Genomic DNA, 25,465 nt, shown 5'->3' on the forward strand with positions numbered 1-25,465 from the left:
ATCATCCATGAAGTACTCAAGAATCCCTGACGACTCGTGGGGCCATCAGAAACGATCGACGGAGGAAACCCGATTAGAAGGCACTTAGACACCGCGTGGAGCCTTCTCCCTGGCGGGATCCTATTATCGTCAAGTCCGGGTCTCTTCTCGGAGGCTGGGTCGTGCTCGAAGCTCGTCTACCAAGGTGGAAGAGGTACATGGTACGTATATGCGAAGTCGTTAAAAAGTCCTGCTCTCAATCTCACGGCCCGTTCCTCGGCCTTGCTCTTGCAAGATAGAAAACCAAAGAGCGAGGGGAAAGAGAAGAGGAGGAAGGAAAACGTCTGAAGATTAAACGAAGAACGAGACGAGAATAACGAGGCTAAAGGGCTAGAAGATAGACAGAGAGAGGAGAAAGGCAATTTAAGAGAGCAAGAGAAGTAGAAGATCGGTTCGAGTGTCGGTGAAGAAGAGACGATGAAAAGGTTGCAAGAGTGAGAGTGAGAGAGTAAGACAGAGAGAGAGAGAGAGAGAGAGAGAGAAAGAGAGTGAGAGAGAGAGAGAGAGAGAAGGGGTTAGGGAAGGGGTTAAAGGCAGGATTAAGCGAGAGAGGAAGGAACGAACGATGCTATGGGTGTCGGGCATCGAACTCTCGGGCGCAAACACGAGATGGTATTACGTGGAACGACTGATCACGACGGCATGTGAAGGTGTCTTTAGAGACCTCGTGAGGGCACGCGAAATAGACTCTCGCGGGACTTAACGGTGTTCGAATTGCCGGCGACTCCACCAAGAACTGGACGATCCTCCTTTGCTCCTCTGACCTTCGTTCACGTAGCTTATGACTGATCGAGATCGCTTCGGCACGATCCTGCATTTTATTTGATTGCCTCCTTCCCTCAACCTTCCTTGCGACCGCTTTGCTAAAGAGATCGACCTCGTGAATCTTTGACGACGCTCGCTTGGTTTATTGCTCCCTGCGCCATTCCTCGAGGGTTGCATTTGTTTGGTCGACGATTGGGGACACTGTTGGGTTTTGAGAGGTGACCGGGTGACGTTCGGAGTAACCGTGAAACTCGGATAAATCTTACAATTCTCCTGAACTAGTAAATACACAATGTGTCCGTTTTATCTGGAAACACGTAAATATGTAGGAAGAGAATGTTTGAAACAAACATTATGCGATTCCGTAGGGGACGTATTACGATGATATTTATTTTACCGTGCATTCGCCTTGCAAAGATTATACTTTTTTATAAAGGTATTATTTGTAAGTCTGAGCATACTCTTTTATTTCATATTCTTATAGTCGACATCAAAACACTGTTTACGTGTACTTTTGCATACACCGTTATCGAGATATTAAGGTTTTAAAAGAATGGGAAGTTGTATATTTTTCGATGGCAAACATGTAGGACAAGCGACTAGTCGTTCGAGAAATAATATTTAGTACAAACACACAGTGCATACACAATCGGCTCCTTTTAGAGCTACAATGATGTTTGATCGAGCAAGCTGACCAACCTAGTGTACACTAGACAACGCCATTGCCGGCGGCATCGCGGCAGATCAAAAGATTTGATACCTCTATAGTAATTTATGCAAACTACAAGTAGTGTTTTGGAAATGTTTTGATCTAGACTACAAGAACATGGAATAGTTCCTGTTTAAGAATACAACCCTGATCTTCACAGAGTTTTTCACGATCGTTGCAAGGTAAAATAAATATCGACATGATATGTTTTCTCCCTGAAAATGATACAATTTGTTTCAAACCATTTTTTAAATCACCGATAGTTTTCGAGATATTTATATTAATTAAATGTAAGTATCATTAAATGCTCATTCTGACAAAAGCTCAAAAACACTAGAGGAAAACAAATCTTAAAAAGCCTGAAAAATCCAGTCCTCGTCTTTATTAGACAAAACTTCAATTCTTCGACCTACCAAAATTCATCCTACCGCTATTATTCAATTCGCTCCATTTCACGAACAGGATGGTCGAAATTATTCCACCGAAAACGCCTCCATTTAATCAGAAATGGTTCTCATTTCCACCCCGTGTAAATCTTACAAATTCCATGTCATCTTACCCATCCTTTCGGTCTAATATTTTTAAACGAATCACCCTATTCAGGGTGCAACCTAACGTAGAGTACCTTCCGTTTGTCGCCGCCTAATTAGTACCGTTGAGATTGCCTCGACAAGAATTTGTTAATTGAAGCCGCTAGTCCGCATCCGCTTTGGCGCGGGCTTGGAAGCAGGTCGAATTAGATTGGCAAAGGGGTGGCTCGGTGACGAAGGGTGGAAAGGTACGCCGCTTATTAGGAGGCACCATCTGGCTCCACTTATTGTACCGTGATTCGTCCCCGGCGGTTATTGCGACTGGATGTGGAATTTAAATGCGACCTGGCCCGTCGACGTTTTACGTTCATGGCGGATGTTTTCCTTTTTCCAGCGAAGGCACGTCGTTGAATTTTCATTAAGCAATTATTCGCAGCGCGACGCTGAAATACGGCGCTCGCGCGACAGGTGTAACGTAATAAGTTTCGCGATTCCGCGTGTCGTTTCGCGAGTATTTGAACGCCGCGCAAAAATCCACTCGGGACCTTCTCGTCGCTTTCAGCTGCTTGCAGTAATGCGATGTAACATGAAGATTATGGCGTCTTAAATGCGCAATTTGGTTTTGCGGGAAATTAGAGAATTAACGAAGATGTACTTATCGTGAGTTGCTTCCGCGAGCTTCGTACAGCGAAGACCGAAGCTGGCTGACTGTTGAGATAGGTTGATTAATTGTTAATAAGTGTACTCCACCGCGGAAGAATTTATTAAACGATAGAAACGAGTCACTTGACGTTCATTTGTTTTCGACTCCGTAGCTTCACGATCGAGAGTTATCGACGTTCGTCGCAAAATTGGCTACATAAGTAAATATTTGTTCATAGAGATTTTATGTTTTCGCGTTCTATATACAGAATAAACATCAGACTAAATATTAGAGATATATTTTAAAATTTGTTTACTAGACGACCTATCGTAACAGTATTTTTTAAAATACATCAGTAATTTAGTTACGTGAAATATCGAAATCAAAATGATCTTTCGATGCTGGTTGACTAATAACATCCGTTTTTATTTACGTAAGCCTAGGCTCAATGTATTTCGCGTAAGATGTCGATTCACTCAAGATATGTAAAAGGAAATTTACTTTTTTACAAGTACAAGAATTATACATCAGACTGTGAAGATCATGATTGAAGTATCATTTTAATGATACTTTCTAATACTCTAAGTTTTTCCTATGAAAGTTTCAATCATTATTTTGTTATTAGGAAAGCGATTTTTATGATCTGTTTAAATTTGATTAACTTATAAATACATTTTAATTTACGTGTAATTTATTGAACATAAATCTTTAGTTTATTATATGGGAGAATGTATCATCATTAAGATAAGTTACTAATGACGTTTTCTTATCTGATCGTATAGCCATATAGTCAGCCTACCTCATACTGTAAGTCTACCAACCCCAACGATGGGGTGTGGATGGGACGTGGAAAATGTTAGAAAAACATTAAAATATTTTAATTGCTATCGCGTTAAGTCAACTTTAATCATTTAACGAGATAGTCGAGTGGATATACTTTATCAAATATAATTGACCATTATAACGATATTCCGCCCATATAATTTGTTAAAAATTAAAAACTGGAAAATTGATTTATCAGCACCTACTATGAACACATTAGAGTTCGAATACTACGATTATTAAAGAAGATATTGACAATAATATTTGAATCTCGAGGTATCAATTTCGGTAGCATTAACTTGGATGCTAATTTTGAAGAAAATTGCATGTTAGTAATTATGAATAGACGTACTATTTGATTGATTATTATACAGAGTATGATTCAATATGAAACACTTGAAATACATGTTCCGAAAAGTATATATTTTCTATACCAATTAAAATATTTCGCTTCACTCTACGTTGATAACCTTTCACACCATACATTCCAGCTCGCAACTACCATCTCTCATAAAGCATAAATAATTCATGTGCCGTTTCACCATATGTTCAAAGTTTAACAACGTATCACGAGGAAACAAGCCTTACGCCGTACCATCCTTATTTCCCGGCAATTTCAATTTACAGTTACGCATTTAGTATGTCACTCAAGACGAAAATATCGAAAATTACGTTAACACGACGAGGCTGAGATATTCGTTGGAACAATCCTGCCGGACGTTAGCGAAGTTCTCGTAGAAACTAGAAATCATCTTCCCGGGACCTCAGGATAATCATCTCGATCCGGATTCTCGGCCTCGGGCGCCGCCGACTAATAAACTTATCGAATCTGTCGATGGCAACTTTACTCTTGCGCTCAGAGGCTTATACAACTTCCCTCGACGCTCGCGGAAACGCGATCCGACGTGGATGTAACAATTGCGTTAGCAGAACGAGAATGCAGCCTGAACGTTCCCTGCCCAGGGACGAACGTTCCCTGGCCAGGGATGAACGTGTAACGTCAGGGAGTTCTCCGAAGCTCGTTGAGTTCAGCGAATTTGTGACGACTGTTGGAGATTCGAACGATGAGTTCGCGACTTGGCGTTGTTGGTGTTGGAGTTTAAGAAAAGTTTGATATCGTGATTCGACGCAGTGTCAGCAAATTTCACCTTGCAATCGGACTGAAAATTTCCCCTTGCAATGTTCTACATTTTGCACAGATCAAAGTTGAGCATAATCTCTGAGAAATGTTTACTCGAAGAGAATCTTCGCGCGATAAATTGTTATTACTCGATACGAACGAATGAACGAGGGAATGTAGAGATTGTAAATTTCGGGAATTTTGTGGCAGAATAAAAATCAGATGCGGCTGTTGCACACGGATCGATATTCCACGAGATGACACGTTTTATCAAAGTTTCTCGCACGTTCTCTCCGTAAGATTGAAAGTACATGACAAATTTTGTAAATCCTAGCGGAGAAAGTTAATTGGACGAATGATACCTCGATTTGTATTAAATAAAAAATAAATGTACTCGAAAGATTTACGGTAAATCCTATAGTTCTCTGCAAACTTCCAAATCCGCTCTTCGTTTTACGAAACACTGGAAATCGTGTCGATTTTAAGCGAAACCAAATAACGCAACGACCGTAAAACGTCGAGGCAAAAATGTCATCGGGCTATCGACCGTAACAACGGCGGCGTTAATCCGAGTCTTCATGATGCCGGTTTTCCCGGAAGCATCAATCACGGATTTCGTTCCATAGATGCTGTCCTTGGCTGGAGGCGATCCTCGCGTCTCCCATTTGCGGAATCGACATCGACAACGCCGCGATAATCAATCAAACGTCAATACTTCTGAGAGAGTGGAAGCTTTGGAAAAAAGAGGCGGCGTTTTTTTCATCTGGAGAACGAATCGGTCAATTAACGAACGAAAGAAAGGAATAGAGGAAAGAAGGGGGATCGATTGATCGATCGATGGAGCAGAAACGACAGGATTTATCCGGCGTTAACGAGCCGGTCGACGAATTTCTGACCCCGTTATTAAAGCCTGGAATATGTGGCGTATCGATTCGATGAGATGAGATAGGCACACGTACGCGTGGATCAACCTCCGTTCGATCCGCGAATTCTCGTGGCGTGCCTTCGACATGCGGAGCGTGAAGATGCCAGCGGCGTCACGCAAACATCCCGTCTGTCGACTGAAATTAGACGGTCAAACCGCATCGTCTAGGCTCGAGATGCCTGCCTCGTGGGTATTTAACGAGTTTCGCGTGGTAATAGTTTAATAAAGTTCGTCAACGGTAACTCGCTTCTCACCTCACCTCTCTCTCTCTCTCTCTCTTTCTCTCGTTCCCCCTCTTCCTCTCCCTTTCTCTCTCTTTCTGTTGGTTTAGCGCACAGCGTTCTCTCCAAGGAAGCTACTTTTGACGCGAGAGCACGCTTGCGACAGCCTCCTTTTGTGAAGTGGCCACGGAAGGCTGACAGCGTGGGACAGTATGGTAATTCGGCGGCGTGAAACCTTCTGGATATTCTATTATGGACTGGAACGTAAAGATTCACGAGGTTGCGCGGTTTCGAGCAAAGCCTCTGCATGACTATGTGTTTGCACGGTGATGTCGGTAGTGGTGAAACGTGTGTGGAAGGATTTAGTGGGTTAGTGGTACGGTATCTGCGCTATATCTACGGCCGCTTTTACAATGATTTCATTGACATTGTACTGCTTCGAAGTCAATCGATATATCGATTTGAAAATGTAATGTTCTTATTTGTTTAGCGAATGACGAGATTTATTGAGAAATGCCCTGCAGGGGCAAAATGTTTTACTTATATCAGAAGAAGAAATCGAAAGGGAGCTTCTTCTTCGTGAAAGCTGCTTGGAATATCAATGTTAATGTTTCAGAAGGGAAACATTTATGAAGTTATCGCGTTTCTATATTCCGTCGTTCTCGTGAATGATATTCTTCCGGATAAGAGACTGCAAAATAATATTTTGAATAATTTGAAAGCCGAAGCAATGAAAACGAGTGTCTATATCGAGACACGCTTTGGAATATCAATAAATCATGTTGCAAGAAGGTGGAACGAGCAAAAATCTAGGTGCAACTCTATTAAAGTTCGCGCAGATAAAACATACGATAATATCTAACGACGAAAGTGTCTCTAGTTGCTCGTAAATGCTCCGCGGAGGCAAAAAGTTTTACTTATATATATCAGAGGAAGAAATCAAAACGGAGGTTCTTCTCCGAGGAAGCTGTTTAGAATATCGACTTTAATGTTTAAAAAGGGAAGCATTTATGAAGTCCTGTTATCGTATTTACATGTTACATCGTTCTCATAAAAGATATATTCTTTCCGTTAAGCAACTTATTTTAGATGCTCGATTTAAACACGCAACATCGACAGGAAATTCGCGAATACCTCTTTACACGATCGAGAAACGGCTCAGGTATGCGTGTTTACTGTTGCGTGATTAATTTATGGAAATTTAGCTCATTTACCGATAATCAATGGAGATTTATGCCGATTGTATTTATATCTGATGGGATGAGAAATAAAGTAATAGAATGTATTAATAGCGATTCTAGTTTTATTATTCGCAATCGCTAATTACTTATGCAACTTACAATTCCCGATGTTCGCCTAGATATTACATAAATTTATTACAGTGCCGTACATGATCTATCTTATCTTTAAATATGCATTTAACGTGAATTTCTAAGTACGAGGAACATGATCGTTTAATAGGTCAAAATTCGCAATCTGTTAAAAAAATTACCGCGTTTATCTATCATTTGTGCGGGAAATTGTACAGAATTACATAAAAATGTCAGATGACATACAGATAGGGAAATGCAAGTAGCCATAAAACGCAGTAATTCTCGTGCAGCGACTAGTTTGCTCGTATTCGTAAGAATTCAGTAATGTTTGTGAGACAAGTACGTGCATTACGTAAGTGCAAAACATCGAGATCCTCTGTCGTGATTAAATTTCAACGGTGTTTGATAATCGGCGTGGCTTATGCGCTTCGTGTCGTTAAACTTGCCCCGGAAACCGGAAATTCTGATCCTCTCCGTTTACGTTTCGTCATCGTATCGGGGAAATAACAGGCAGCAATTTTATAGAGTTGCTCACCCGCGACGTTTGGAACCTATATTCAGCGGGAAATATTACACAATAATATTCCACAGCCACTTGAAAGTACCAGACTCTAACATGGACGATAAAATGAAATTGTCTTCGAGCAAGTTCGAGTGTTTTCTATTTTTTTTTTTTTTTTTTTTTTTTTCTAAAGTTTTCTAATCTTGCGATCGCGCGACTGAGCGAGAATTTCGTCCAACAAAGATTTCGTTCTCTAGTTTAAAATCGTCATTAGTATTTAAAGTATACGCTTAAAATAATATACTTAAATTTCTAAAGTGGACAGTTCGTGTATTTAAGTCCCTTTTTATTTGCAATTCCTCTTCGAGGATTCGATAATATTTTGAGAATGTTTGTAAGCCGTGTTTTCTTCGTTCTTTTAAGTTAGTATTCATTTTTGTTGAAACGAAGTTTTATCGGAGCTTTTGTTAGAGTAAAACACGAAAACTGTAAAATATCATTAAAGAGGAAAGAACGTCGTTCAATTGAAGACGTTCTTTAACGAAAAATACATAGAAAGATGAAAATAAAAAGAGAATACTTTCCTCTCTAAAAGATATACATACTGTTTGATTACATTCTCTGAAACTTTCGCTCAAAAATATTAATAACTAAAACATCTAGATCGATCCGTAAATTGCTCCAAGCACTTGAACAACCTTATTACATCGTATCGATAAGAAACTACCGAGGGGTTTTGAAAAGTGGCGTTGACCTCTTGACCCTTCCCTTAAACTCTCAAATCGACTGCGCCTTTCGCCATAAAACGTTTAATTCGCCCAGGAAGCAGCCTCGTCTACTCACGATCTCCTATTTTTCCCTGCTCGATCGAGGTATACGCGCGGTTCGGTGAAAGCGTGAATCCTTTCCGCTATTGTTCGACGCCATAAATCCGCTTGATATCGATGACGAGCGAACTCAATCTAAAACTCCGTGTTGTGGCGTTTGCACGCGATAAAATTCCTAGAAATTGCCTTGTTCCTCCCTTTCTATTTCATTTTCTTGGTATCTTTATCTTCTCAGAATCCTGTAATTGATGCAAAAAAATAGAGAAATGGAATTGTAGTTAATAAAATAGGACAAAGCAATAAAGAGTGAGAGAGAGAGAGAAAGAGAAACGAGTATCTGCTAGATCATTCCATCGAAAGAGTACTACGTTTTTCAGTATGTAGAAAAAGCATCACAGAAGGAAAAGAAATAAAACTGATATGAAACACTTGTCACGTTGGAATTCCTGGCAATGAAAAAGCTGGTCAAGCAAGCCGCCGACTCTCTAAACACCGTCAACTGCGACAATTTACATATGAACAACTCGATAAAAGAAGCAAAAGATAGTTTAATATTACGAGTGGGAATCTAAATGGAATCTAACAGCCTCGCCTTATGGTAAAAATATCACCGAGACCGTTTCGAGAACGGAAAAACGAATACTATATTTGCTAGAAGAGATTATATTTCACGGGTTAAGATTGAACATACCAAGATCACACATTCCCACAGTCTATCATTCAGAAGACCAACTCCTCGATGCAACGAGTGCTCTTCTGCAATTACAGTAGATTATCTAATCTTAGACTCTCCTAAGTATAATCTTTCATGTGATAAGCATAGATTGATAGGCTCGCTTAAGGACAACCTGAAAAATGAGAAAATTCACAACTTAATCGAGTTCGTAAAGGGATCGAAATTAATTGTAAGATTAATGTAACGCTTACCTACTAGTTAATCTTAAGCTATCGCTAATAACCGTTTAGTTGATAGGACTTAAAACCCTTGAAAAGAACTTAGTTTCTAACAGAGGAATAATTGAACATTCTTGGTTGTTCATTTCGTATTCTAATGGCCACTTTCAGCATGTAAAAATCGTTACCATGCCAGTGTTAGGACATTAAGGGCATCAGGTGGCGCGTTTAAATCGCAGGGCGAAAGGAGAAAATATTACGAACCGTGGTGGGCGGTAAATTAAAAGTACGCGAGATTTAATACGAACGTATTGCGTGTACGCTTGAATGGGGAACAGAGGTCCCAATAACTTTGTTTCAAGTTACACGAGATCACGAAAGCGCCGGTCTTAGCCATGTACTGTATCGTTTTAGGCGTCCTAGTCACGTTAATGGAAGAAGTAATTTTCGTTTTTTTAACTTTGCAGGTACGTACATTTTGCTGAAACGAGTAGAAATGCCTGGGCGTTGGGCGTGGTGCTGTTGAAGCGCTCGTAAGTAGCGATAAGATTATAACTTTGGATTGATTTTTGTATTACCTTCGCGAGAAATCCATTATTATTTTTCTAATTCTTTCTTGAAAAAGACTGCAAGAGAAACCTGCGATGTGTAGTATCTGCTCTGACTATACGTTCTTACATCTTACATATTCGTAACTAGTTCAGGGTGAGCATATTTTAACTCGCATTATAAAAAGTACCTTAGCAACATTAGATCCAGGACATTGTTACATTCAGATCGCTCAGTGCTGCGATTGCACATCAAATTCACGCGTAACAATTTTCTTCCACGAGCCGAAACTTCTCTGCCAGAACGCTAAACAATTATTCCAAATTTTCAAATGTAATCTTTTCCGATACTTTGAATCTACCATCGACGGTAGAACGGATAATACCGGTCCTCTCTACAGCAGCCTGCGGTCCAAAAAAATTAAAGAAAAGAAAAATCATTTCCAGCTACTCGACCACAACAATTATATCGGCCATCGCGATAGTTTATCTGATCGAAGAAACGTCCGAAGTTCGTAATTAATACGAGAAAAGGGAATTACCAGGGGGATCGTGATTGGTTTCCTGGCACTAAACAATCTTCTTCCTCTGTCTCTGCTCCTCGCCCCATCTCCCCAGTTCGATTCAGTCTCACCCCCTTTTTTGTCATTGCGAAGTGGATTCAAAGGGGGGGGGGTACGTAAATTGCATCCCGATCGACCCGGTTTTTATTTCAATTTGTTGTGAATTTATGTGCGAATTATCGGCACACTGAACAGAGAACGAAGGTAATAAGAAGGGAGAAGAAAACGAAGGAAGAAGCCAACTGGCACGATTTACTCGCGTCGTTTCTCGACGCTCTCGTTGACTGCGTATTCAATTTACATTTCATTCCATAAATTCGGTCGGCTCTTGGCCATTCGCGCACGACCATCTGTTTTCCCCGTTAAAATCTCTCAATCATTGGGTCCGCCAAGATTTCGGAGTAAAGGCCTAACGTATACTTGGACTAGTCAAAGATTCTTCAAAGATTCCGTCGATTCGTTCTCTGAACGCTTCGAATTTCGACGTGTGACAGATTCTACGATGTATCATGCATATGTCTTACTCTACGATGTATCGGACAGATTTCGATATATTATGCAAACTGCGATGCGCTAGTCGTTATAAGATCTATAATTTAGCAGCTCGACATATTTTTAGAAAACTTGTGTCATGTTTCCTATGCGGAGTAGTTTCATGAATTTTCGAATATTCCGAGGAGAAAGGCGGAGACTTTGATTTGGGAAAATGTAGGAGAGAAAAAAGGAGGACGATACTGAAAATGAATAGAAGAACTAATTTGAAAAATTGTTGGAAATTTTAAATTTAAGCTAAATTATTTCAGAATACGATAATTATCTTGGAACGTAGACCGAACCTACCTCGGATAATCGAAGATTCGAGTAATACAGAAGGGTTCATGGTCGTTAATAAGTCGTGCAACAAAATTGTGAAAAACATTTTGATAACACGATATTGCACATGTATCTAAGTTTAATCGATTATTCGATCGATTGAGAGTTTGATCAACTGTCTTAAAAATGTCTGACTATTTTCAATTTTGTACTCTTTATGTTAAACTTACGAAAAAAATAAAGTTATGATAAAGTTCGAAGCATCTCGGATAATACGAAACTTTGGTTAAAGGGAACTCGGATAACCAGAACTCCACCGTATTGTGGTATTTTAATTATCGCTAAAAATAAGTTCACGATGTTTTATCGATTCATCAGGATAACTTAATCTGTCTTATAGTTTCCTGATACATTTATTTATTCTGTTGAGCAGCATAGCCAGACAATTTCTCCCAGCGACTGTGCAATATCACATTTTATTACTCGATCCTTTCAAAAAATTATTCTGGAGATTCGAATCTTGCGACCAAGGCAAGTCTGACATTTCGGAAGATGATTGCTTCTGCCAGCTCAGCCGAAAGGGACCAACGCGGCAAAATAGCTGGCAGGTTCTTCCGCTCGAACGAAGCATCGAAACGCGATCCAGAAACGCCAGGGATGCGTGGCTCTCTTTCCAGCGCGATTTTCAAGGGATTTCGCTTTGATTTTATCTCAACCCTTGGAAGGTCGGGGCCGACGTGGCGTGTTGTCGATGTCGATGAAGCGAATTTCCAACCACACAGGTTATATAGTCATAGTCATCCCTTCTTCCCTTCTATCGTTTCTCCGCTTAAAAATGCTATCGGATACGGTTTCGTTTCTTTGACGCACGCCTCACCGAACATCCGATTTATTAATCACCTTTCTGCGCTTATCCGGCTCGCAAAAAGTTATTAAATCCGTGACTTTCTATTATTCGAAGTTCCTTGAATTTTTACAGACTTGGTTTCCACTAGCTGCTAATCGGACTATTTGCGAAGAATCGTTTGTCTTCTCTCTTTCGTTTAATTATTGTCATATCTCTAATTTTATTGTATTCTATGTGGAATAAGTAACACAGAGCAAGCCAATATTTACACTCTTTATATTTATGTAATCTAAATTGCGATTAATCGTTGCGCAATCAATATCGAATATGTAAATAGATTAATAATTAATGAGCCGACAATATTCGTAAAACCATTTAATACACCAATGCGTATTTTCACATCTTCGTAACTCGGTCTAACCTTCTTTCCTGAAGTTTAGTACAATTTCAATCACGCTACGTACAATCGTAAACGACAGCTGATCGGAGAAAGAGAATTCGATAAATCTAACACGAGACATTCGACAGTTTCTATCAGTGTCAACGTTAATCCAATAATCGTATCGATAAGATAACGTTGCAAAATTTCAGCGATAGAATTTTTCAACCGAACAACGCTACTGTAAATCCATAGTCATAGTTACATAGAATTAATTCCAAAACGAGGATCTGTTACTCCAACAGGATACAATACGAACTTCGGTATCGTTACGAGGATTATTAAGTCATATGGGCCACAGTTAGACGTGTATGCGAACTTTGCTCAATAATTCCTCCAGTTATTCGAATTGTCCTGTTTCGAAAGTTGTCTCGACGAACAGAGCCGCACGTATAATAATTTGCACGCGAGCAACATATTATATATACGTCGATAAGCATCGAATATTCCATGTAATACGATCGGTGTTTCATGCTCTGCTTTTCCCATACAATTCGATTCTAGTGTTTTGACGTTACTCTAACGTTACATACTCGTAATTATGCTTTACGAACGATAGAAAAGCTTCAAAGTTCGTAGGTTTGAGAATTTATCTCGAATCTAAAATAAATCAATAGGATTTACCAATGTTATCCAGCGGGATTAAACATTTCCAGTTTCGACTGATCAAAACGTGATTTGTCTATATTTCACGTACATTTAATGAGAAGCCGTACACGCGATTATCCACAAACTCTCGAAACGATGCACATCGATCATGCCCCGTTCCTTTCAAATTCTGCCAAACGAGCTGCTCTCGTTACATTTCGATTCTAATGCAGCGTCCGCAATGAAACACGGAGGCAACTGACGATAAAAAGACGAAACGCGTTTGTCCGCGCGATCGTGCATTTACATCTCGTTACGACAAATGCTACCGCCGGGACGTAACGATTATTACGTTTCATAGACAATTTCGTTGCGTCAGTGACGAGCCATTTCTTGGCTCGGTTTTTCGTCGGTTGTTTTCGGTCGTGCGAAACGAGCTGGCCAACCGAAAAAATCCGATCAAAGCCAGCTGGCTGTTTTATTTTGCCGCGTAATGCATCACTGGTCGGTGAACAGAGAGACATAGAGAAACTCGGTGATCTTGTTCCTCCTTTTCTTTTCTTACTTTCTTTTCATTTCTCTTAGTGAACACGGCGGAGCGCGATTTCGTTAAGTTACACAGGCGATATCATGCAATATTCATGATCGAAGGAAAATTGTTGGAAGTGTCTGAAACGGTTGAAGGCTTACGGCTATTCAAATAAATTCATTGCTAGGTAAGACGTTTAATATTGATGAGTTTCGAGGCGAGGTGTACCGAGGGTGTATCTGAATGGGTTGATCAGAGGTTAGAGTGTGCGTGTGCATTGTGGTGCGAACAGAAATCAATGTAAAAATCCTTAGCTATTATATTCGGAGATTTAGTAATGAAACATTATAAATAAGGAGAGACCAGTATCGTTCAGTTTGCTGAGATATTACGAAGAATTTGAGTTAATGTAATTGGAGTGAAACAAATATGATCTTATATAGATTTTATCTCGAATGAAAGATTATCCTTAAATCTATCGGCCGTATCGTACGTATTTAATTTAAATTCAATTTCTGCCCGTCAAAAAGTTATCGCTCTATCGTTATTGCCGATTTTGATAAGTTGTTAAATTAATGAATTAGATAAGCGTCAAAACCGAGCGAACTCTTTTAATATTCGTAATTAATGACGAACGCGATAAATGAAATTTTTCGTTATAGAAAAGAAACGGTTTTTAATTATTCAATTACGTAATTCCACGATGAAATACACGTTAAAGCGAAGCAATGATCGTGGGACTGTATGATTTTAATGCTTGCTTCGTTAGATGTACATACATATATTATTCGTTACCGTACGCAGTCAATATAAATTCATATTTGATTGGAACGTAGTATGAACATACGATACTCAATTTCCTTTTATCTACCACTTCCATTGTCTGCAATATTACATTAACTCTCCTGGATCATCGAAAACCTTACTAATTGGCCAATTGTTAAATTATTTTGCAGGCAATCCAAGTATCGATTTACTTATAAGTTATAAATTGTGAATTATAAGTACTTCCTATTTTGAAACTAATTCTCTTCAATTACGTTTTGGGCACGAGCGTAGTTACTTCCATTTTCTACGCTTGTTTCTTCTACCATTATTAATCTCTTGACCTGCTTCTAAATTAGCGAAATCATCAGTTATACATACCATTTCATAAGTAATGCAAGTAACGACCTATTTTCTATCTTAAAGTTCATTTCCAATTTTACTTCGTAATACGATAGATAAACGTTTAAACCGTGACATATATCCGCTTGAAACTATCAAATCTTTCTTCACGAACCGAGGCAGAACGCGTCAAACATTTAAAAACACGTCGATTCTAGTTGTATTTGGTCGCTCGTTTTCTCTCTTCCAAGACTCAGTGTTATGAATTTTCTGCTTCGAGCTACGATGACGTTCATTCCATCCCTGTGACCACCGTCACAACTGCAAAGTCGGTCGAAATAAAACGAGAAACATTCCTCGTGAGAAACATTGATTCGCTCGCTTTCCATCTAACGGAGAAGAAAGCGCGAAGCTCACGGGGAACGTGACTCGGTCAATGTTCTGTAGATCTAAAATTTTTATGCGTCGTTTCCTTTATTGGATCAGCTTGCTCGTTTACCTTCGGAAAGTTAGGAATTGCGCGATCGAACACCGGCGACCGAGCATTTCTTCGCGATTAGTGATTTATTAGAAGTCTACGAGGAAATTGGTGTAATTTGAGATATAGTAAGTAGGTAGTTTTAAGGATAATTTATTTATTTGTTATCGTTATTAGAGAAAAGTAGTCAAACATGGAATACAATTTTGTTTTTCGAATCTCATTTTGACAAGATCGATAACAAGGAGAAAAAGATTCTTACGGCTGTTCGATCAATTTAAGCCTCTAATTTTTATTTTTATGAAGTCAGTAAACTACGATTTCTTTTCAATGACACCGACATATTTAATTTCAAAAGAAACATAGTAATCTCATGGAACATTATAACGCCATTTAGTATTTTATGTGTCATTGGTATGTCAAACATAATCCACGTGGAATCAAGAGGTCGTAAATTTAATTGATTTTGCATGTTGGAGAAATCGTGGTCGTATGCCGACACTGGATGACCCATTGGATGCACGGTTAAACGGAAAAATCGGCGCTTCGCGCTTTTAACTACTTTCTACGTGTAAAATGGGTAGGTAAAATATAACATCGATTTACATATTAAAATTTTTATTTGAGAAAATTTTATTAGCTGGAATTTTACGAATTTATCAGTTAATGTACATTTACCTCGAATTTTCTCTTTTCAAAACTATTTTCGCAAATTCGCCAGTTTACATCCGACACGCCAGAAACCTTCAAGTGCATGCAATTACATCGTTCGCTTCGAAATTTCGCGTTTGATCTCGAAACGTAGTACGTCAAGAGAGTGGGCAGATCCGAGTCCTTTAAAACACGAATCCGTTCTCTACTACCTGCATCGACGAGCGGTTGCTATTTCTCGTCTCCTTTGAATCACGCGCTCCTTCTCGTTTATGGCACTCATAAACGCGAGGAACAGCCTGTAAATTTATCGCTCGAATGTTTTGACGAGCTCATAAACGTTCAATAACTTATGCTCGATTTATTGATTCAGCTTTAAAATACTCGATTAAAAGACCGTTATGATGTCCCGCGTCTGTAATTCAAATTTTCCACGACATAATAATAGGCTATAGGCTATTATTAGATATAGTATTAGATATAGTATATTACAGATTTAGTAGAACGTAATCTGTCTTTCCAGTCTTAGAACAAGTTAGAGATTTTGGAAGATAGAGGAAGAGTATCGAGCGTTGAGTATCGAATGATGAAAGGAGTTTCAAATTTTATGGATCTCTAGATAGAACACAAAACTAATTAATCGCATCGGTTAATCTTCCTATACAACTTCTTCAGGATCGAAGCGATATCGTAAATTGCGATTTTCAAATTTCAAATACGTAATTTCAAATACGTCAAAAATTGTAATTATCTGTTGCTCTTTATCTCTGATTATCTCGTGATAGTCAACGATTAGAAACTTGCTGCGGAAAGACCGGTATATTTTCAACGCGAGAAACAAAACGAATTAAGGTTCGCTACTACGAAGGAAAGCAAACGCGGAAAAGGGGGTACAAATCGCCGATGCAAATTTTACCCTTGGGTCGGCTGAAGCTACCTTCTCTGCTTTATTCAGCAGGGTCATCTGTCTTTCCTTCCCTTGATAATTCTATCTTTCTCTAATTTGGACAGACGATTGGACTGCCGTGGTGAATTCTCTAGGTTCCTTGGTGTTCACAAACGTAGACGGATGATCCTAGCTACATAGATGCGAAACCCTAACTTTGAATACGAATCGATATCATTTAGGTTTTCTTTCTCCCGTTGTTTTATCAGTTGTATTTATTTATAGTTAATTGCGTTCTGATCATCTGTGATTTTCGATGTTTACACGCGTTTTGGTTTGACGACAGCTGCGCTTGTTTACAGAGTCTATTTGTTCACAGATTGCTTGCATTGGTCGCGATGAGTTAACAGCGTAAATTTCGAATATGCCAAATACTTTAGCATTTGAGATTTGCGAAAAGATTGCTTTCGATTAAAATATCACGAAACGTATTATGGAAAATTCGAAGGAGAAGTTACACTCTATCGTTTACTCTGATTTTTTTTTAATTTTCCTAGACAATTTAAAGTCTCTCGCAGATTCGTCTTACTACGTATGTCGTATCACCCTGCAACAATTAGTTGGATAATACTTAGTTGGTCAGTGTCTTTGTCCTTTCGTTTGATTATCGATCCTGAAGAGCTAAAGGTTCGTTTGAAACAGAAAAGGGACGATGGTGATTAACGACGTCCAGAAACGTCGCTAGTCGCCTATGCGTGTTCCCGTTATGATACTGGACCTCGTTAATCACCGTGTCTCCCGAAAACTTGTTTAAAATAGAAATTTTCATTAGCAACGTTTCCTCGAAACTGTATCCTTCCTTTTGCCGTAGTTTTTCGCTTTTCTTTTACACGAAATTCTTAGAACCCTTGCTACATCCACGAGCTCTTATCTTTTGTTCCAGTTCAGTCGTTTTAAATCGATGGATTGGTATTCGGTCCCCCTTCTTACGTCACTATGATCGAGCATTAATCAAGCAGTATTTTGGAAGTTTTATCTTTTCCCCTATGATGTAGGTCATCATTCATTTACGCTTCAGCTCCATTATAATTTTTCAGCTTTACCGTCAATTTATGGTCCCGAGTCAAAATAAAATTGTTTGATCGTCGATGCATAACATGATTTGTCTCGCGATCTTCGATATGAAATCGATCTTTGTCATTCTGGAGAGACTTTTCTAAGGCAATTTCTAGTTCTAATACATCTTTTTTAAATTCTTGCATTTTATGCAGCACGCAACGACTTGAAAATTTTACTGTCAGTGTACACGGTACTACGTATGGCGATTTTGTATTGCTTATGGATAACCCCATATTTAACTACCGCGCATTAATTAGACACAGAATTGGTCGTATAATTAGCATCTTATTCTTGGATTTAATCGGAGACGAATAGCTTGCTAATTTTAGTAGATGGTAAAGTATTTTCGTATGCTCTACCGTTTTGTCAAATCTTTCGTTAAGATTTTACCGAAATATCGGTCACAGCGATAAAGACTCGACACATTCAATTAGCACTGTGAGATTTCGTCGGGTGTCAGAACTGAGATTTCACCAAAATGTCAGAACAGTCGGAACGTAAATTCAAAATTCGTCGCGATATCAGATTGTCTGCGTATCGTGGAGACTGGCAGCGCGGTCGAAAGAGGGTCGGTAACGCGACAGTATAGTCGTACGAACGCCAGAAACGCCGCGGAAACAATGAAGAGACGAGGCTATGTAAAGAGACGATGTTGCAACGGCCGCTTAGCACAGAGACAATGAAGTTTATGCGGTGCCGAGTGCCGTTATCTTATGACGACGCGGGGGATTAAGTTTCAAGCACCGACGGAGCTTGCACTTCTCGCCTGCTTATGGCGAATGCTCAGAAGCGTATTCGTATCCCAGAGTAATTCTCAGTTCACCCTCCGTTTCCTCTTCGTAGATTGTCGCGACGATAAGAGCCGATGTACAGCAACTCGACGCTACCCGCGTTTCGATTTCAATTTTCCGTTATAGTTAAAAAGTTGATTTCTATTCAAAATGTATTGGATTTTTCGGTAGTTTAACTCTTTATCCGATGCAGACCGAAAAAAGAACGTTCCTTCGCTTAGAATGCCGATATTGTACGATGTCACTGTATTTTCAGAAATTGTGTCAAACAATTATTTTATATTTCACTGATTTATTTATTATTGCGAACGTCTATGTATTTATGAGAAGTTATTTTATAGGAAAATTTCTATTTCTGTATCTACAGTGAACGAAGAACATCGTATTATTATTTTATTATCAGATACAGTAGCTATTGTCCTATTTGAGATTTTTCGTAATCAGATCTGCCTCTAACACGATTACGTGTAACATCTTTGTACGATATTTAGTATGATAACTCTGTTATCGCATGTATATGCATGTTCTTCATTCATAATCCATACGATTTACGTCTGAATGATGCGAACTTGATGAACACCGTACCACCTCGGAACGCAACAGAGTGCAGGTTGAATCGAGTTGCCGGGACGGGCGTATAAAAAGTTGTTGGACGTTAATGGCTCGGTAAAGATTACGGGGCGGGTAGACAGCTCGTGGCGGGAGGCAAAGGACAGGGTGCCGTTATTCTACGCGTCGTGATGCACCGATACCACGGGCTGTTCGTCTACTATCCCGTCAGGGGAGCCAAGTTTTCGCTGAATTATGCATGATCCCTCTTCCTCGTCCTCCATGATAACCGGCGACTAGCCCAGCCGCCTCTTACGCCACACTTTATTTAATAATAACGACACTTTCGTTCCACCTCGTCCCTTATCGGCGTTCCGTCGTTTCGACCGAAGTATGTCTGTGTAACACCGCGTTTACCGGGTCTCTCGTAAGAAGGTTAAGTTTAAAGGCTATAGCCCGCGAAATTCTTCGAGTGGTCCGTGAGTAGAGTATGGATTTTTACGCAAACTCATACTTCTGCGGATATAATTAAAAATGTAGAACCGCAGTAGGATGTCCGCGAAACATTGGCGCAAAGTGCAAGTGTGAAGTGCAAGTGTAAAGTGCTAGTGTAATGTGCAAATGCAAAGCTACGCGATTGTTCCTGGAAAGCCAATCTCATAACGCTCGCTAGAAAATTATTTTACCTACACATCGAGTATTATGGCAAGCGCTATACCTTGGACAGTTTATATACCGTTTCATATTATGCACATTTTGTACAATTTCGCACTTTGAATTTATTCAAACGAAAGATTAAGAGATGTTTGCCAATGCTGTTTCTTACTGTATCTCTATTCCGAGGTAATTCGTTCGTTGGGGAACTGTTTAGGCGTTTGAAGAAATAATCATTCGTAAGTGGATGGTTGCAGCAATGAGATAAAATTTCATATTCTAATTCGACCTGCTTATTCGTCTGAAATAACGAAGAGGCCATGTACATCCATTTCGGCTGCTGCGTGTCGCTTAACTCGCGCGAAGCCCATTTGTTCATTTTCTTTACTTTTCCTATTTGCATCAAGTGAATAATGGTAGGTGGCCTACTTTCATTTTAAACGCTACTTCTCGCGCTCTTTGTCGCGAATTACTCTCGGTAATACGCTCTCGTCACTATTTTCGAAGGTTTCATTTTTACTGCGAATTTCTTTCAATTAAGATATTTTTAAAAGAAAAATAAAAGGCTATCGAAAAAAATATCACGTCACTTTGAAAAGGCACAGACAAGTCGGATTATTAACAAGGAAATTGGAATATCGAGCGTTCTGCGAACTAGCTGCAAAGAAATCCTATCAAGTTCTGTTCGACTTCGACATTGTATAAACTAAACATTTGAAACCTAATTGCGTGGCAGAGAAGGCAGGCCTTCAACGGAAGTTAAATCCTCATCTCTATCTCCGGCGAAGGGAAACTCTTTACAATACTGGTTAAAAAGCTTCCTTTGACTGTGGTGCACATCGCATCGTAAGAATTAAGGCCGAGAGCACGCAAAAGATGGCGTGAAAAGCGAATGGCGTGTTCCTCGCTGACCGATCGTTTATTTAAAAATAGATGAAATTGAGGGCAAATCGATGCGCCTGTTTTTAAGTTCCAGTTATAATTAATATCCGCACAAACTAAAAAAATCACTTATCAAAGAAAAGAGATTATTAAATTTTGGTATATAAAAATTTAACTATTTTAGACATTTCAAATTTATTAATTATCTCTCTTTTACCGAATCTCTTGTCGTAATTTTACACTATCAATCGTATCGTGCATTCGTCGTTCACCCCGTGAATTTTAATTTTTGTCACTCGTTCACTTGGGGAAACGTCTTTCGTACTTTTCATACTCTAACTTTTTAATTGCCCGTATTTCGAACGGTCGATCGAGATGAATCGGAATGCGAAACGATGGTTGTCGAAAAAATGCAGTTGCTACGGTTCTCTGGCTGAATTTACAAGCGGGATTAGCCTAATGGGTTAACCATGTAAACGCAGATTCGAGAAACGGGGGAGGAAGATCGACGATGGATCGAACGTGTCGTGTTCTAGTAGACTAGAGCGTATATCTTTCGTCGTTAGGCATAAAAGATGGTTCTCAGTTTTGGGGCAGGGTCAATAGCGCGTGGATAGTCGATACGCGATTTTTTATGAAATCGTATGGATAAATCTAGTGGTTATTCGTCCATCCGAAAGAGGCAAGAGTTATCGTTTTACCCAATTCAATCGACCAGTGGGATATCAAAGAGTATAATAACTACTTTTGCGGAATAAAATCATTTTCTGTCACGTATAATCATTTTTCAGAAGAAAAAGAAAATATCATATGGTAGTTTTGCGAATACAGAGAATTTTGGCATATTTATAAATGAAAAGATCGCTTCTGAAATCACTCGTTTAGACGATCAACGAGATTAGACGTGGGAAATTGTAAGTAAATAATTTTATCAAACATCGGAAGAAGATTTCGATAATTAAAACGCGGGGGAAGCTTCTATTTTACTAAACCGGGTCTAATTTGCCGATTTTCAATTTCGAATGACGACAAATAACGGTGTGGTATTGCGGTTAAAGTGCCTACTTGTACGGAAATTACATTGGATAGGTATCAAACGAATCGGCTTTTTGCATGCAAATATCCAAACAGCTAGTGCAATGTTAATAATGCAGCCGAAATAAACGTCAAGAGCTGGTAATTTACGCTCGAGTTTGATTAAGAGATCCGTTCGTTTGCTCTTTCACGGCGTTGTTCGCCGCTTGTAAATGCGTTCGATCGGCGAACGTGTAATTCCATGTCGCAAGAGGGCAAAGGAAAAAAAGAAGTGAAAGATTCGAAGAGAACCGTGTTTGTTTTAAGTTTCTCCTTTTCCTTCTTCGATTTATGATCGTTTCTTAAGCGACGATTGGAAAAATCGCTTTGTCCGTCGAGTCAGTGTAAATGTCAACGAACCAAAGGTTTCTGTTGTGTAATTTGCAAGCAGAATTTAACGATTCGAATCATGCGGACGAGTAAACGTAAGAGGCAGTGCAACGGTTACGTAAAGGTAGACAAAGTAATTGCAAGTACGAACGTGTTCCTCGGTAGTTATTGCCTGCGAATAATCGATGGATATTTCTCACAGTAGAAGCGATAGGCACGCTTTGTAAATCTATTATGTTGTTAAGAAATGTATCGAGTGGTGTGATTAACATTACTTTTTATATCTTTATATTCTTTGAAATTGATTGGAATTCGAGCAGAATTCGAATATGAAATAGCATACCCACGCGTAAAATCCGAAAGGATCCCATTTGCTTAAAAAAAAAAAATGCTGCAATCCGCTCGGCAAAACCAATCTTTCAAACCTCCATAAACACATTTCATCGGGGATATCCGTCAGAACCTCGGCAATATTTTTCCTCGCCAGAAAATCCGTCAAATACCCCATCGAAATCAAAACCTGCTCTCGCAGTCGCGAAAAAATAATTCCGTTTCGTTCGTATGGACTCTCCCCCCCCCTTTATTCCCCTCCCATCTTTAAAAAGTCACAGTCAAGATTTCTCCATCGGGCAAAGTACCGATGAACTCGCAAATAGTATTAGCGAAATCACTTGGAAAGAGCGCGGAAGGGGATTTTCCACGGTCGATCTCTTTCGTTCGAGGTTTCTTTCGGAACGAATTCGAACGTTTGTAGCAGACTCGTCGGCTCTCGACTTTTAGAGCCTAGCTATGGATCGAGGCCAATAAAATGCAGATAGTTAATCCTTAGCTTTCACCTTTGACCTTTCATGCCTGAGTTCCTCCATCGAAATTTATCTGAAAACGTCTCCGAATGGACACGGAAAAGCTGGAAAAGGGAAAAAGCTAGACTGTACACCGTTAGCGCGGAAACGGTTTGGTAGGTCGAGGGTCGGCCACCGAATACAACGACTGCCGGTTCCGCCGTTAATCGGTTTGATTCGCAGCGATGAATGCGCCGCAGCGACAAATTGCTAGGATCACGTTCGAACGCCGTCACGCTCCGCAAAATCCGCTTTGAAACGCGCGCCCGCGATCCACGAGGCAAAAGAGAATTGCGGTGTATCAGGTTGAAAGGAAGAGTGAGAAGCGTTCAGGTTTAAAAAAAAACCATGCAAAGCGGCGAGACGGGGGAGAAAAATCGACAAACAACCGCGTGACATCGATGGCGCGGAATTCGACTCATTTTTGACAAACTATTTTGCCTCGTTGTTTCTCTCGCTGTCCTTTTTTTCATTGTCTTTTCTCGTCTTTCTCGCTTCTGTCTCCTTTTCTATTTTCTTTTGTATTTTTTCTTTTTTTTTTTGTATTTTTTTCTGATTTGGGATTGGTTGGCAGAAGCATTGGAGTGGGACCTTTTCTCCCTGTTCGTAATTACAACTGCAACTATCGTGGGTTTGAATGCCGCAGTTTGAGGGAATTGGATTTTTTCCGTGTATTTAAATAAATAAAAAAAAGAGGGAAAAGAATGTTCTGGATGAACAAAAATTTTGCGTCTGATGGAAGAAAACTGATGAAATTTATTGATAATTGGGTTTAGCTTCCAAATAAATACTTGCGCACTTCTAATTCGAAGGATTTCAAGCAAATTATGCGAAGTTCGATAATTGTATATTGCTTCGTAATATTCGACATTATGTAATTTCTTTTATTTCTCGGATCGCATCATCTAAAATTCTCCGTATCGTACTCGCGTCTCCACTGAAAAGCAAAAATTTCCAATAGACATGAAAATTCACTTTTGGGTACATTTTACCGCGATGCCGCGCGTTTACTAGACAGTTCTCAAGCAAAAAGAATCGTAATGGAAAATGAAGAATTTTTTATTTTACGCGGCTTGTCTAGCGCGCGCACAAAGCCTTATAGTTCCCCTTTGAAATTTCACGTGCGACTTCTCTCCACGTGCAAAAGAAACGTCGGTAAAAAAAAGTATGGCCCGCGTACGTGTAATTCAGTCGCAACGAATGCTTGTAACGATTCCAAGGGCCGGATAGAATAACCGACCTCGTTCCTGTGTTACCTCATGCGCGAACACCGTGTAACACGATACGATGCTGTTTTAAGAAGTTGTGTTTTCCAAGGACCATTTTCTTGCCTGATACACCGGTTGTTCGTTGTTCGCATTAACGGCTATAACGCTATCGTTTACAGACGCATTAACGTAGCGGCATTGTTCGGTGAATCCGTAGGTTTCTTCGTTTCTTCGTGTGTTTTCAAGCTCCTCCGTGCTGTCTTGGGATTTTTATCGGTCTACAGCGATCTTCGAAAGCGTTGGTCTTTCTTGAAAGCTTTTGGGAAAGGAAACTTTGGGAATCGCAGGGAGAAAGTTAAGACGCGAGACGTCTCGGATTTCCAAGTTTTCGGATTTTTCAACGAATCACTTCTAAGGAATTGTTTTTTCTTTTTTTTTGCAACACGTGATTTTTTTAGACTCTAACATTTTCTTCTTCTTTTTACAAAGAACCTCTATCGTTTGTGTTGCATTTATTCTCCGTAATACTCGCAGAAGAAGTAATGAAAACTGATGGTAGTTTAAAATTTCGAACGTATTATTTTCATTTGAATCAACTGGTTGAATTAAGAGATCGTGGCCTTTTCATTTTTTAATTATCGAAGATTTTACGTTTGTTTTATTGTTTTCATTAATCGTGCAAACGTCGCTGAAGTATCGATGTCATTTCCTCGGAGACAATTACTAATGTGTAGAATTTCGTGGTATCATGTTTTATGCAACGTAGATTGATCGGTTCTATAGATACATTTTTTATATCGAGTGAATTCGGTTGCAACAGTTATACTCCGGTTTCCTTGAATAATTTATTTCACACATAGAACAAAGAAACTAGTATTGGATCGGTATCTAACAAAACTATTCTCTCTTTCGGTCAAATTTCGATACATTCGATGCTCCATACAGAATTTTCACAGGTTCAACTGTTTTTTATTTCCTAGTAAGCGAACAAAGAAACCTGTTATCGATGTTCAGGTTCGTATCAATTTTTTCTTTTAGCGAAAGTTCTATTTAAAAATGCTGGATAAATACGCGTAATGAAATTCACGAAAGAGAGTGGGATTTAGGAACTGATAATTTATATTTGGTCGAATGTAGATCAATCTTCGTAAAGAGCGAAATTTACATCGTCATTAGAAGCCATGACACGTTATAATTAGCATTTCTCTTCGTCTCGGCGCGAAGAACAAAAACCAAACACGTGATCTCGCGTTCACA

General features: G+C 39.4%; 1 protein-coding gene across 5 annotated transcripts in view; it reads left to right on the forward strand.

The window, feature by feature from the left end:
* LOC126922371 (putative polypeptide N-acetylgalactosaminyltransferase 9) overlaps positions 1-25,465 on the forward strand; it is a 294,734-nt gene that overhangs the window by 149,285 nt on the left and 119,984 nt on the right. The window contains exon 5 of one of the 5 annotated variants that reach the window (XM_050734912.1): positions 9,778-9,843. The exons of the other annotated variants lie outside the window; for them this stretch is intronic. The gene's annotated coding sequence lies outside the window, so the exon portion shown is untranslated. The remainder of the gene's footprint in view (positions 1-9,777; positions 9,844-25,465) is intronic. 5 annotated transcript variants of the gene reach the window in all.

This window comes from Bombus affinis, chromosome 12 (genome assembly GCF_024516045.1).
Source record: "Bombus affinis isolate iyBomAffi1 chromosome 12, iyBomAffi1.2, whole genome shotgun sequence".
NCBI classification, from domain to species: Eukaryota; Metazoa; Arthropoda; class Insecta; order Hymenoptera; family Apidae; genus Bombus; species Bombus affinis.